This window comes from Humulus lupulus, chromosome 9, assembly GCF_963169125.1.
Source record: "Humulus lupulus chromosome 9, drHumLupu1.1, whole genome shotgun sequence".
NCBI classification, from domain to species: domain Eukaryota; kingdom Viridiplantae; phylum Streptophyta; class Magnoliopsida; order Rosales; family Cannabaceae; genus Humulus; species Humulus lupulus.
Window position 1 is genome coordinate 8,182,528 of NC_084801.1, and position 14,783 is coordinate 8,197,310.

Sequence of the window (14,783 nt, forward strand, 5' to 3'; positions counted from 1 at the left end):
TGAGGAGCTCGAGTCGTTTGCTCCCCATATTTCCAACACTCAATTTCCTCAAGGGTTTCGGATTCCTCACGTCCCAACGTTTGAAGGAAAGACCGACCCGTGTAGTCATCTGAGCACGTTCAATACTATCATGAGAGCCAGCAACGTGGGTTATGAGCTCAGGTGCATGTTGTTTCCAACATCATTGGCAGGACCTGCTAAAAGTTGGCTCGAAAAATATAAGAGACACTCAATAACTTCTTGGGAGCAGTTGTCCAAAGACTTTAAGAAGCAGTTCAGAGCAATGATGGGGGTCAGACCAGAGGCATCCACCTTAACAAACGTTCGACAACAGCCGGGTGAAACACTAAAAAGTTACCTAACGAGATTTAATCTGGAAGTCGCCCGAGCTCGGGACGTGGATGACAGTGGGCACCTAACGGCTATCCGAGCTGGTGTATTTCTAGGAAGTGCCCTTTGGGACGACATGCAAGGGAAACCAGTAAGGTCAATAACCGAGTTTAACAGACGAGCGCAGAGGTTTGTCAATGTAGAGGAAGCGAGGTCGACGCTCAAAGCGACTTCCCAGTCCGAAACTACAACGATAAACATCAACTCTACCTCAACCTCGGCGGACCCAGCAGCTCCAAAGCCTGCCACGGAGAATCCCTCCAAGAGGAAAAAGAACGAAGGAAGTAACCCCGAAGCCGAGGGAGGAAAGAAGAAGAAAGGGGAAAGATATTTCTCCGTGTATAGAGTATACACCGAGCTCAATGAGTCTCGGGAGAGCATATACCTGGCTAATGAAAACCAGGTCCCCTTTAGGCGTCCAGACCCAATGAGAAATCAAAAATCCAAGAGGGATTTCAGTAAATATTGCCGGTTCCACAGAGACACCGGGCATACAACAGATGAATGTCGACAATTGAAGGACGAAATCGAAGGGTTGATCTCGAGAGGTTACTTCCGGCAATATGTCAAAAACCAGAGTACTGGTCAGACGGCCGGGAGCCAGAGAGTAGTCGTGCCACCGACGACACAAAATAATAACTCCCGATCTCGGGAAGAGGACAGGCCCCCGCCGATTGATGGAGAGGATGTAATAACCATCTCGGGAGGGCCTCACCTCGCAGGAGGGGGCAGGAATGCCCAAAAGAGGTATGTTAACTAGTTAAAGACAGGGGACAGGTCTCCTTATGAACCCGAACCTAGGGCACCAAAAATCCAGAGGATTGAAACACAACCGATAACCTTCACCGAGGAAGACGCCTCCCATGTTCAGTTCCCTCATCATGATCCACTGGTCATTACTCTTCAGTTGGCCAATAAAAGGGTCCACCGAGTTCTCATAGATAATGGGAGCTCAGTCAACATCTTTTATAGAGCAACCCTCGAGAAGATGGGACTCTCCCTTCGCGACCTGAAAGCATGTGCAACTACTTTGTACGGCTTTTCAGGAGAAGGAACTGCCTGTATGGGATCCATTGAGCTCCCCGTGACCTTGGGAGATTATCCAGTCTCGGTGACCAAGATAATGGAGTTCGTGGTAGTAAACTTACCATCTGCCCACAATGTGCTGCTCGGGAGACCCGCCCTGGTCGGGCTGGGGGCAGTTTCATCAGTAAGGCATCTGGCCCTTAAGTTCCCGACCCCTAGCGGAGTCGGGACATTAAAAGGAGACCAATTGGCAGGGAGGGAATGCTATAGCATCTCCTTGAGGGGAAAGAAACAAACGAACGCTCAAGCACTCATTATCATACAAAACAAAGACGGAACAGTTTTAGAAATTGACGAGGAGATTGATCCGAGGATTGAGGAGAAAGCTGACATCGAACCTTTAGAGGAGCTCGAAGAAACTGATCCCTCGAAGAAAGTGAAGGTCGGAAAACACCTCCAAGATGAGGCAAAATAGCAATTAATTTGCTTTCTGAAGAAAAACCAGGATGTCTTCGCGTGGTCGCACTCAGACATGGTAGGGATAAGCCCGAATGTAGCAAGCCACGCTCTAAACATAGACAAAAGCTTTCCCCCAAAGCAACAAAAGCAAAGACAGCTGGACGAAAATAGAAAGAAAGCACTAAAGGAGGAGGTTGACAGGTTGAAGGCAAACCATTTCATTAGGGACGCCTTTTACCCTGACTGGGTAGCCAATCCGGTTTTGGTCCCGAAGCCCAATGGGACGTGGCGAACCTGTATTGACTACTCAGACCTCAACAAAGCTTGCCCAAAAGTGTGTTTTCCTTTGCCAAGATTGACCAGCTCGTGGATGCCACGGCGGGGCATGGCCTGATGTCATTCATGGATGCCTATTCTGGATATAACCAGATTCCCATGCATGCCCCCGACCAAGAACATACGAGCTTCATCACGGATAAAGGGCTTTACTGCTATAATGTCATGTCATTCGGGCTCAAGAATGCTGGAGCCACATACCAACGGCTCGTAAACATGATGTTTTCCGAACAAATAGGGAACAACATGGAGGTTTATGTTGATGACATGCTTGTCAAGTCTTAACTTAACAAGAACCATGTTGATGACCTCGAAGAATGCTTCGGTGTGCTCAGAAAGTATAACATGAAGCTAAATCCTCAGTAGTGCACTTTCGGGGTATCTTCAGGAAAATTTCTGGGCTTTATTGTGAACTCTCGTGGAATCGAAGCTAACCCGGACAAGATCAAGGCCCTGATTGACATGCCTTCACCTCGAAGGCACAAAGATGTCCAAAGTCTGACTGGCAGGATGGCAGCCCTAAGCAGATTCATCTCGAAATCTACGGATCGTGGTCTTCCATTTTTCAACTTACTGAGAGGAGGTAAGAAGTTTGAATGGACAGAAGAATGCGAGCTGGCCTTTCAGGAGCTCAAAAAGCACCTTGCGGAACCACCCATCTTGTCAAAACCTGAAATGGGGGAAATATTGTACCTGTACCTTTCAACTACCGAACACGCGATAAGTGCAGTGCTCGTCCGAGAAGAAGAGAGGGTGCAAAGACCCGTTTACTACATCAGTAAAAGATTACTGGGGGTAGAGTCAAGATATCCACTGATGGAGAAACTCACGCTCAGTCTGATTCATTCATCCCGTAAGCTCCGCCCCTACTTTCAGGCACATCCCATCCATGTGCTGACTGATCAACCACTTAGACAAGTCCTGTCTAAACCAGAAGCTTCAGGTCGACTTCTTAAATGGGCTGTTGAGCTCGGACAGTTCGAGATCACCTACCATCCGAGAACGACCATTAAGGCACAGGCATTGGCGGACTTTATAGTGGAATGTACTGGTATAGTCGATGATGAGGTAATAACCACGGCCCACGAGCTGTGGAAACTTTACGTCGACGGCTCGTAAAATGAAAATAGAGCGGGGGCAGGGGTCATTTTGGTTACCCCCGTAGGAAGCAGATTTCATTCTGCCCTAAGATTTGGCTTTAAAGCATCGAATAATGAGGCTGAATACGAGGCTTTACTTGCGGGACTTCGTATAGCAAAGGAGCTCAAAGCTAAAGCTATACATTGCTACAGTGACTCCCAGCTAGTGGTTAACCAAATCTTGGGTGAATACCAGGCTCGCGGCACGAGAATGGCAGCTTATTTGGAGAAGGCAAAATCCGCGTTAGAGTGTTTCAAATTCTATACAATCGAACAGGTTCCCCGCGAGCAAAACTCGAATGCAGATGCCTTAGCTCGACTCGCCACATCCACCGAAAACGAAGAGCTGAATGTTGTACCCATAGAACACCTATCAGCACTGAGCATTAACGAGCCAGAAGAGGAAGATGTGTGTGTGATCGAAACAGAGCCGACCTAGATGACCCCCATAGTTGATTATCTCGAAAACGGAGTTCTTCCAAAAGATCGGAACCAAGCTCAAAAATTGATGTATCAGCTTCCCCGTTACACAATTTTGGATGGAAGGCTATACCGAAGGGGATATTCCATGTCGTTACTCAGGTGCGTAACCCCTCCCGAAGCTAAGAAAATCATTGAAGAAATTCATGAAGGGTTCTGCGGAGATCACACCGGGGGGCATAGCCTATCCAAGAAGATCATACGCCAGGGATATTTCTGGCCAACCATTAAAACGGACTCTTTTGAGTATGTGAAGAAATGCGAAAAATGTCAGAGATTCGCCACGATACCCCGAGCCCCACCATCCGAGCTGACCATGTTGACATCCCCATGGCCTTTCCCGGTATGGGACATCGACCTCATAGGCTCTCTCCCGACTGGCAAAGGCGGAGTGAAATATGCTGTAGTCGCTGTGGATTACTTCACAAAATGGACGGAGGCTGAACCATTGGCAACTATAACTTCAAAGAAGATCCTTGATTTCGTAGTAAAGAGCATTGTGTGCCGATACGGAGTGCCGAGGAAGATAGTGTCCGACAACGGAACCCAGTTCGATTGCGACTTGTTCACCAACTTTTGTGCAAAGAACGACATAATAAAGAGTTTTTCATCAGTGGCTCACCCTCAAGCGAATGGCCAGGTCGAAGCTGTGAACAAAAATCTCAAGAGTTCTCTAAAGAAAAAGTTGGAGGAAGCAAAGGGACGGTGGCCCGAAGAATTGCCCCAAGTCCTTTGGGGATACAGGACCACAACTCGAACCTCAACAGGACATACCCCGTTCTCTCTAGCATACGGCTGCGAAGCAATGTTGCCCATAGAAGTCGAAATCCCAACGATCCGAACTCAGATTTACGACCAAAGTTCAAACCATACTCAGCTCGAGGAAACCTTTGATTTGATTGAAGAAAAAAGAGAAGAGGCTCAGCTGAGAAATGTTGCCTACCAGCAGCGAACTACCAGATATTTCAACAAGAGGGTTTGAGATCGAAAGTTCAGAATGGGAGACCTGGTGTTGAGACGCGTATTCTTGGCAACCCGAGATCCAGCAGCTGGGGTGCTCGGGCCGAACTGGGAAGGACCGTACCAGATAGAGTCAATCATCCGACCTGGTGTATACAAACTTGCGAGATTAGATGGGAGCAGGGTACCGCGGGCATGGAATGGCGAACACCTTAGACCTTACTATCAGCAGTGTAGGAAAAGTGTTGCCTGTAACCATGAATTTCTATTTTTATTAGCTCGTCTGTTTTTGAATTTCATCAAATAAAAGATCCATTTCGTCCAAATATGTTTTTATTTTTTATTTTTGCAATCTCTCTTAATTTAATAACCTATGGTCACAATCATAAGATATTAAGGGGGCATCATTGGTACATATACCATCGGCTTAAAAAATAAAATAACATATATAAGTATTTGGATATAACTAGATACGCAAGCTTAGATAGCTCGGACACAACCGAGTTATCAAAAATATATAAGTATTTGGATATAACCAGATACGCGAGCTTAGATAGCTCGGACATAACCGAGTTATCAAAAATATATAAAGTATTTGGATATAACCAGATAACGCGAGCTTAGATAGCTCGGACATAACTGAATTATCAAAAAACAGAACGTTTGGAGTCAACCAGATGTGCAAATTTAACAGGTTTGGAACAAACCAACCAAAAAACTAATCGACGATAAGTAGGAACCTAAACCTACTCCGGGATAAGTCGAGATCGAGGCTGGAATATCTTAAAGAAAAATAGTTTCGAACTCTTAACCTTGGAATAAAAACCGAGGATGAGGAAAAGTGACTAAGCAAAAAAGATATAACCAAATCATTCACATTACATACCATATAAGTACTTTTGGGTTCATGGTTAAAGTAATATCCGACTTTGAAAAATAACGAGGCCGGAAGCGGATAATTTGAACAAACTGTGCATGAATGCATTGAGCTTCAAACTTAAATCCACAATATGTTTGTATGAATAAATAAACATAAATGACTCATCCATAAAAAAATGTGCAAAATATTTTGAGCCAAGAAATGTAAAGCATATATAAATAATATTTAAAGAAATTGTATCAGCCCCGTGGGCATAAATTAAAAATAAGTACAAAAATAAGGGGACGCAGCCCCAGTAGATGATTTCCCCGAGATCAGATCTAAGGAAGAGGAGTCTCCTTGGCCTTCTCAGCATCAGCAGCGCCGGATCCCTCAGGGCGAATAGCATGGCTGTCCTCTTGAGCTCCCTCCGAAACGGCATCCCGAGCAGCCTTCTCCTTCTCAAGCTGATCAGCCTCTTCTTTCTCGAGCCGAGCATTCCACCTATCAAGGAGTGTCACCTCGTGAAGACCTAAGAAGCTGGTGTCCAGATCTTCATTGTAGGCCCACATTCGGTACATGGCCGAGTCAACCGCTTGATCCTTCTTCTCTTTGTACTCAGCAAGGAGACAAGCTTTTTCATCCTCCATGATGTCAAAGGTGGCAGCCTTTTCCTCTTCATGCTTCTTGTTGGTCTCCTGGAGCTGGGTGATCTCCTTCTTATGCTCCTCGAGCTCAGCCTTCAGCTTCCCGAGCTCGGTGGCCATGTCCTCACGTTCCTTGGCTCCTGCCTCAAGCTTCGCATTCGCCGCCTTCAGATCATCGCTCGCCTTGAGGTGGAGATTCTTCGCCTCTTGAGCATGAGACTTGCTCGAATGAATCTCGTTGTTCAACTTATAATTGAGCTGGGTGGTAAAGGCAAGAGACTGAAAAAGAAAAAAGTCATCATTAACACCAAGTCTGTGTGATTATAACCAAGAAGGACTATAAAAGGATACTTACCGCGGCAGCGAGCTCGATACTCTTCTCATAGAGGACAGTGCAGTCTTGGGTATCGTTCAAACATTGCCATTGGGGAGCTTCAAGACTGCCAAAGCTCTGGCCGATCCAGGACATGACATCCGAGACCAGCGTAGATCCATGGGACCCAGCGGCATTGTCGACCACATAGGCATCCATGTGGGTGGAAACTGATAGCTTCTGAGCTCGAGAAGCAGAAAGCCTTCTAGAAGACGAACCTAAGGATGACTGGACCACCGCAGGAGGTTGGGACTCAACCATAGCAGAGGGACCGACCAGCGAGGTCGGCGCCACTGCAGAGGCAACGACCTGCGAGGACGGCGTCGTTGTGGAAGCGTCGGCCTGGGAAGACGCCGCAGCGGTGGAGCTCGAAACCGGCGGAGCAGGAGGAGGGGTTTTCTTGGACCTCTTGGGGCCCTTGCCCGGCCGATCGGTCTTCAGCGACCCCGCTCTGGGACGCTTGCTCCTCTTGGCGCCAGCACCATTGATGATGTTGTCGTGGTCGGAGCCCATCTTTCCTGCACAAGTCACAACATAGAGTGAGTTAATAAAAGAGAAGCATACAAGTTGTTGCAGTATCACAGACGTATAAAGTGATGATAGAAGAAACCTAACTGGAACTCTCCCCCGAGCTCGAGCTTGGGGACCATGAAATTCCCCTGTCTTCAGAGGAGGCGGGGGGAGTGCCTTCCCTATATGTGGGTGATAACCTCGAAAGGTCCCTATAGTCGTTGGTCCCGTACTGAACAGCTATCCCGTTCCACACTTCGTCCGTGGTATACATGGTGTCGTATTTCCCGAGCCCACTATCAAACCTATGGACACAGTCATCTACCCAACTCCATATGTAGAAGTGGTATCTATCCTATGGGCATGAGACTAACCTATTGGGCTTATGTTTTAGTAAGGTGGGGGACCACATTCTCGAGGTAGGAAGGACATTACCTTCATCCGAATCTGAGCTCGAGGCTTCATCATAAGCCTCATTCCCCGACGGCGGACTCCTCAGGCGAACTGGAAGTGGCGGCCTCGTTTCTCTCCTCAAAGGAAGGGCGCCTGTGGGCAGAGGCACCTGCTCCCAGTGTTCATATTTTTTATTGGACCAGTCAAAGGTGGACTGGCCCTCCCCCAAAAGTCCGCACTTTCGGAGCCTATCCTCGTGTAAAAGGTATAAGAGAGACCTCTTGCCATGGGGGAGTTGGAGCAGGGTCTCTCTATGCTCCTTCATTGTCTCGTCAGGAGTGGGACGCTGAAAATTGGCTGAAAGACAAGACATATTTCTACTAAGTACGGATCTAAGAGCTAAAATCTCGAGCACAGAAATGAAGATAACAAGATTACTTACGAATCCGCCTGAACGAGTAGTGTCGAGACGGGGACAGACCGTCTTTCCAGAAGAAGGCCTTCTTGAAATCAGGCGGATGATTGGGAAGATCTTCAAAGACCTTCTTCTCCTTGGGATAGCTCGAGAGATAATAAAACCCATCCCCTCCCCGAGCTCGGGAGGGGTTACTTTTCAGACAAAAGAGATACAAGATCTCTTGAGGCGAAGGTCCTTTCCACCCCATCTCGTGGTATAAGGACCTCAGGGCAGACAGCACCCTGTAAGAATTGGTGTTGAGTTGGAACGGAGCCAACCCAACGAAATCGGTGAAGTCCTTGAAAAAAGACTTCAAGGGCAGCAGTGCTCCCGCCCTCATATGTTCCTGGCTCCACGCCGCGTACTTCAACCTGGCGTCATGGCCCCCAGGGGCGAAACAGCTTCGTTCATGGTCGGCCGGAGCTCGACACTTCAAGGAGCCTGACAGGCTGAGGCCGTGGAAAGCCAGAATTTCAGTTATCTGACTAGTTGTGGTAACCGAGCTCCAATAGTGCTCGGCCTCAAACATTTCCCTCCTCGGCTGCGAGGAAGAAGGTTCCCCCATTAGTGAAAATTGGAGATCTCCTGGATGGTATGCGACAGTGACCTTTAGTGCAGGGTCGAGGGGGATCGGCCTAGGTCCTAAATTGGATTCCGGATAGAGGGCCTCCCGAAGAACTCTCATCTTCCCCTCTATGACCTCGTCTATCTGGCGGCGGTAGTGGGCTCGAATGTCTTCCTGCTCGCGCGCAAGCTCGTATTCCCTTATCCAACGTTGATTCCGGGCGAACAACGATTCTGGGCTCGGGGTTTTTGGCTCGTAAGGGATTTCCAGAAACGACCACCACCGTCTTTCCAGATTCTGTGACATCTAGCGAGAAAGAAAAAATGGTGAGGGCCATGCATGCAAGAGTTGCGAGGTCGAAAAGACGAGCTTGGGGTTTAGGAACAAAACAAGTTATATATTAAGACCCTTATTAAAGAGTCAGGACGTGTGTTCCACGAAAAAGGAAGGAGAGTGGATAATTTTTTGAAAATCCTGAAAATCAAGGGAAAAAAGAGTGGCGGTTAACCAGAAAAGGCAGCCTTGGGTTTCGTGCTTTTATCAAGGCCCATGTTTTTTAGCCAAAATCTTGGTGTACAAGAAATGTCTCTTAAAATTTTGAAACCCAGAAAACAAGAATCTTGCTCAAACATCAGAACTGGGTATGAACCAGTGATGCAAATTCTGTGTTGGGAGTAAAAAAAAAAAAAGGCACAAGAACATATCGGATAGAAACCTCTTATCATATTATGCTAAGGATGTAAACTAGCATAAACACATACACAGCAAGAACAGTATGAACAAAAAATAACAAAATGGAAAACAAAAGATTGCACACTTACACAATAATGGAGTTTGCAGAGAGATCATTGATTGAAGGAGAGGTTGCAAGTAAGAACCCACGGACTCGAACAAACCAGGGTTTCTTTGTTTCTTTGGCCGAGAAAACATGCACGGGACAGAAACTGTATAGGAAGGTCTCTGGTTTTTATTTTCCTTCTTTTCTTGCTTCTGGTGAACGAAGATAAAAAAAAGTAGATGAAGAGTGGGGTCTCGTATATATAGATGAAAAAAGGGGGATTAATCCAGGGCGTTGAATGAAATCCTTGCCAGATCCAATGGTCAGGGGTCAATGACAAGATGGCGCCGAGAAGGTGGCAGACGGATGATCGTGGGTATGTTTCCAAGGTACTCAAGTACCAAAAATGAGCAATACCCAGCTAATGCGTGTCCATTTTCAAAAGTGTATGGCGGTACAGTTCTCAAAGAAAGTAGTTCAAAAGTTTCCTTCTCTTAGGATTCGAACAAATACTTTTGAGGGGGCAAGATGTTATACCCAGATTTCGAGCTATGTTAAATATGACCTCGAAAGTTGGATTCGCAGCAAATGAACTCGTATAGTTGGAAGTATGTTCCAGGATTAAGTATCGAGCCTGCAAGACATAGACGACCTCGAGAATGGTGACCTCGGAGTGTTCATGATCTCGAAAGGTAGCTCCGGAGACGCATCCATCTTCAGGGATGACCTCGGATCAGGGGTCTCGAGCTCGACGCACATATGATCTCGCAAGCCATGTGACCTCGGGAGATGTCTCTAGCTCGGGAGCTGACGAGAAACCTGGGAAGCTAAGGCTTTGGAGATATATGATAAAAACCTAGAATATCTATGAGTGTTATCCATAAGAGACGCAGTCTGCATTTATTGTTGTAAATCCCATAATATCATGGGATATTATTTGGTCAGTTATACGTCCCCTGGTCTTCAGGGGACGTTTCCTTTTATATCTGATTATAGGCATTTAAAGCCATTTATTTCATTTACACAAAAAGAGTAACTACCCAAAATATGTGGGATAGTACTCCGCAGCCTTCTCTATAAATAGAGAAGGTCATGCACCATTGTAAAGGACCGAAATTCTGAACCTTGAGAGAAAACTCTGAAGAATTCATGCTTAAGAATTTTCAGAGATAATCTTGAGTTTAATAATAGAGACTCGTGGACTAGGCAGATTTAACTGCTGAACCACATAAAAATCGTGTGTTTGTGTTGTTATATTTTAATTGGCCATAATCAGTTATTGTTTACGTGCTCTCCTTTCACTGATTGACGAAAAACGGCGTCAACAAAAGGGATTTACATCATGTCGTCCTGTTATATGTGTGGACGGCACTTTCTTGAAGTCAAGGTATGGTGCCCACATGTTGTGTGATGTCGCATTGGATGCGAATAACCACATTTATCCAATTGCGTTCGCAATTGTTGACACTGAGAATCATGCTTCTTGGAAGTATTTCATGATGAAATTGAAGGAAACTATTGGAGTTGTTGATAATCGGGCTTTTGTATCAGACAGGCATGCTAGCATTATTCATGCTCTTGAGTTGGTCTTCCCTGATGCCTACCATGGTGCATGCTACCATCACATAAGTATGAATGTAATCGCTAAGTTCAAGATTGATCACTATCACAAGGAGATGTGGAATGCGGCATATGCATTTCGGAAGTCAAAATTTCACAGGTTATTCAACAATATAAAGCAAACGGATCCTGACATAGCTCAATATCTCGAGGGTATTGGCTTCGATAAGTGGACTCATGCTTACTTTCCTGGGAATCGATACAATGTAATGACAAGCAACTACGCTGAAAGTTTCAACAACAAAACCAGATACGCAAGAACATTCCCAGTCACTACTTTTGTGGAATTCATTCATTTCACAATTCAGTCATGGTTTGTTGCGCGTCGTGAGGAGGTAGAGAAGTGCACATCCAAATTAACAACAATATATGAGAAAGATGTCTTAAGAATTTCAGATGATGCAAGGTACTTGAAAGTCCATCCTCTTGGACAGTTCGAATTTCATGTGGTAGACCCAAAAGGTGATGGTGAGGTGAATTTGATGACCAAATCATGCTCATGTGGCAGGTTTCAAATAATGTGTTACCCTTGTGTTCATGGTGTGGCTGCGGCCATCCTGCATGGTGTCAACATTTACTCACTGTGTTCCCCATATTACACTACTGAGATGTGGAGGGAGTCTTACAAAGAAACAATTTACCCAACTGGAAACGAGGATGATTGGGAAGTTCTCGAGAACATAGATAAAATGCAAGTTGGGGTTCCCGTTGAAAAAATACTAGTTGGTCGACTGAAGAAGAAAAAGGTGGGAAGAAGGAAGACAAACCACACTTCATCAAATGGTGAAATCATCGCAAAGAGCGCAAGTGTAGTATGTGTGGTGGTCTTGGCCACAACAGGGCTACATGCAAGGCTACGCTATAAACTCTTTTTTCCCATTTGGACTTGTTGTATTAATAACCTAGCTTGCCTTCTTTTTTCTTTGATTTTTCTTAAAAGTTATGTTAAGCTCGATGTAAACTCGATGAGCTCGATTGTAGCTCGACATGAACTCGATAGTAGCTCGATATTAACTCGATAATATCGTCCACGTTAGCCATTAATGAATTGGCTTTTCTTTTTTTCTTTTTTTTTTTAAAAAAAAAGGTATTACCATGTTACAAGAAGAAAAAGTCCAAACCAAAAATTGCTCACCACCTCATGATAAATACCCACAATGGTGATTTTCCACTATCTGCAACATTTACAGACGAAGCTGGTACAACAACCCACCAACTAAAATCTCAAATCCAAAAGTTCGAGAACCTGATGCATCCTTGAAATAATCTCACTTGCAGAGGCCGTCTTAAATTGGAAAACAGACGACATGCTAGCCCAAAACAAAACTCTACCACAGATAGATGAAAAACTCTCTCACGTTAGCCATAAGATGACCAAACTCAACAACGAACTCTCAAAGGTGGACACGATAGCAGACTTGTTTACAAAATCTCAGAAGTACACGAAGAACTCCTGAATATGGAAAAATCTCAATATACTCCAAACGATATCTTTCGAGCAAAAGTGGCAGAACTTAAATTCTAAAAAGTCAATATATCTTAATGCAAAGCCAGCAAAAAAAAACCAACTAAAAAAACAACAAAAAGAGAAGCAAGTAGATGATGGGCAAACAAAAAACCAGCTCATGGTCCAAAAGACAAATCGCCTCACAAAAATTATCCATCAACATTGCCTAGACAACCTCCCTTGGATCAATCTTAATGAAGAGATAGATGACCCAAGCGATGAAGTTCAATCATCCTCCGGGAAAATCTGAATAATATTACGGGAAACCGAAGAAGAAGACAGTGGTGACGAATCCCCACATCAATTTATGACAAACCACACCCAAGCTTGGGGGTAGACAAAGAAACAACACACCACCAAGCAACACTTTGCGACAAGCGGAAAGCCATATACCTTTATGTTAGATGATTTACCAAGTCAATGGAGATCTCGTTTCCAGGTTTTCAAAACTTGGACCTTACTCGAAGCTCAAAATCCCAGGGCAGAAATAAGAGATATCCTTCTACAACTCGTGTCAAGGTTCACCGGAATATTTCAAGACTGATGGCAAAGTCTGTAATGCCCCACGTCACTATGGTTGCTTTCTGGAATGACGACTGGCCTTACAAACCAACACGAGTTTTTCCAGCGTGCTTTGTCCTCACTCGCACGCTTCTTGGGAAAACTTCCCAAGAGGTCACCCATCTCGAGATTACTCCAACTCAAGCATGCTTAACTTTGGAGTTCTCAAGTGATGGGCTACCGAAAAGAAGATCCATCTTGTTGATATAGGTAGTACCCATCAATCCATCTAAGCCCTCTTCAACTGTGTAGTCCCATACCTAAACAGTCTTAGAATCAACACACTTGACCTTCTCTGGGCGGTGTGGGATTGCACAGCTTTACCCGGTCTTTCCCCTTACGGATCACGGGATTCTGACTATCACAATCACCCCCCCTTATGGGCTCGACATACCCGTCGGCCACACTTTCGGCTGGGTCAAGGCTCTGAAACCATTTATAACACCCCACATCACTATGGTTGCTTTCTGGAATGACGACTGGCCTTACAAACCAACACGAGTCTTTCCAGTGTGCTTTGTCCTCACTCGCACGCTTCCTAGGAAAACTTCCTAGGAGGTCACCCATCTTGAGATTACTCCAAGTCAAGCACGCTTAACTTTGGAGTTCTCAAGTGATGGGCTACCGAAAAGAAGATGCATCTTATTGATATAGGCAGTACCCATCAATCCATTTAAGCATTTTTCAACTATGTAGTCCCATACCTAAACAGTCTTAGAATCAACACACTTGACCCTCCCCAGGTGGTGTGGGATTGCACAGCTTTACCAAGTATTTCCCCTTACGAATCACGGGATTCTGATTGTCACAAAGTCTGGGAGAATATAGGTAGCTTCAATTCTCGCAAGCAGGATCTATCAAAACAGCTCTAAATCACCTATATGTCGAATTATGTGGGAAATATGCCCAAGTGGTAAAAAGACTCATAGCAAAGTTCTTTAAAATGAAGTGTTGTTCAATGGATAAGAACGACTTTGAATTGCATTATCAAATAATGACCAAAAGGCTCTACTTAAGTGGAGGAGTAGATTATCCAAACCTAAAGCAAGCTTTCCTAGCGCCAATACCAAAGCCACTTAGAGAAAAGACGTTTAGACTCCTCTTAGCAAATAATAGAACATTACAGAACACAACCCTCGACGAGTTGTTCCAGATGATCATGAGAGCACTAGAAAATATGTGCTCCCAGAAAAAGTTTCTACAATAATATATGAAGCAAACAAAGGAGCTAGACAAGGTCTGTAGCCCAAAAGATCTCATAATTAAATGCTCAACAAAGTCATCTTGCTCTTATGAAAAGCCAAACTATGGGGGAAGGAGATACAAAAACAGGTCATTCAAGTCAAAGACTCCATGGAAATTTCTTCGAATAAAGAATAGACCAGGAAAGTCTTCTAATCAACGTTTCTTGTGTGGAAAGAAAGGTAACTTTTCCAAACAATATCCAAAAGGAAAAATGCTGAAAATGATCACACGCATACAAGATGTCACAGGCGTGTCTCTATCCGATGATGATGTAGAATCATTATTCTCTATAGAAGACGAAATTTCCCCATATACTGTTTGTGCCCTACGGCCAATCTTAGACTCAGACAGCGATAGTGATGGAGGAATCTTCAAAATGCATGCCATAAATTCAGTTCAACCTATCCCTATAGAAAAAATGCAGATTATCCCAACCAAGTACTCAAAACCAATCAAAACAACAGCCTTCTTAGATACT